Raw genomic sequence first — 806 nt, 5'->3', positions numbered from 1 at the left:
GGAATTGCTTTTTCTGTTAATTAAAAAGAATCACTATGAAATTGAGCTTCATATACAGGTGAAACTCAAAAAATTAAATATCGTGCAAAAGTTCATTTATTTCAGCAATTAAGCTTAAAACGTGAAACAAATGTAAATTATAGACTCGTGTAATATGCAAATTTTCCAAGATTTTACATTTGGGGTTTTCACAAGCTATAAGCCATAATTAGAAAAATTCTAAGTAACAAAATCTTTAAATATTTCGGTTTGGCTTTGATGAGTGTATATCCTCTATTAGTTTCACCTTTTAAGTTGAATTACTGAAATAGATAAACTTTTGCATGATATTCAAATTTATTGAGTTTCACCTTTATGTGTTGTTTTATTTTTTGTTTCGAACTTGGCTGTTATCATTATATTAAATAATCAAGTGAGAAGTGAAGTCAGAAAACAATTCCTGTTACCAAATCTAGTAACTCCTTTATATACCATGAAGACACTTTAACAGCAGCGTTGTTTGTCTCTGTGGTTTTTCAGACTTAATGTCTGTAACCTCTCAGAGAGAAGCTGTGAGTCTCTGTCCTCAGTTCTCACCTCCCAGTCATCTAGTCTGAAAGAGCTGGACCTGAGTAACAACAACTTACAAGATTCAGGAGTGAAGATTCTGTCTGTTGGGGTCAAGAGTCCACACTGTAAACTAGAAACTCTCAGGTGAATTTGAGCATTAGATGTGTGTTGTTTAATGTTTTGTGTATTAGTGTATATTTCTAATTTTCTGACTTGACTGCAAATTTTTGTTTTCACTTATGTTAAATAATCAGATG

Source organism: Pundamilia nyererei, unplaced genomic scaffold (assembly GCF_000239375.1).
Source record: "Pundamilia nyererei isolate P.nyererei 1_Seehausen unplaced genomic scaffold, PunNye1.0 scaffold00557, whole genome shotgun sequence".
NCBI lineage: Eukaryota > Metazoa > Chordata > Actinopteri > Cichliformes > Cichlidae > Pundamilia > Pundamilia nyererei.
This window is presented reverse-complemented; position numbering follows the sequence as displayed.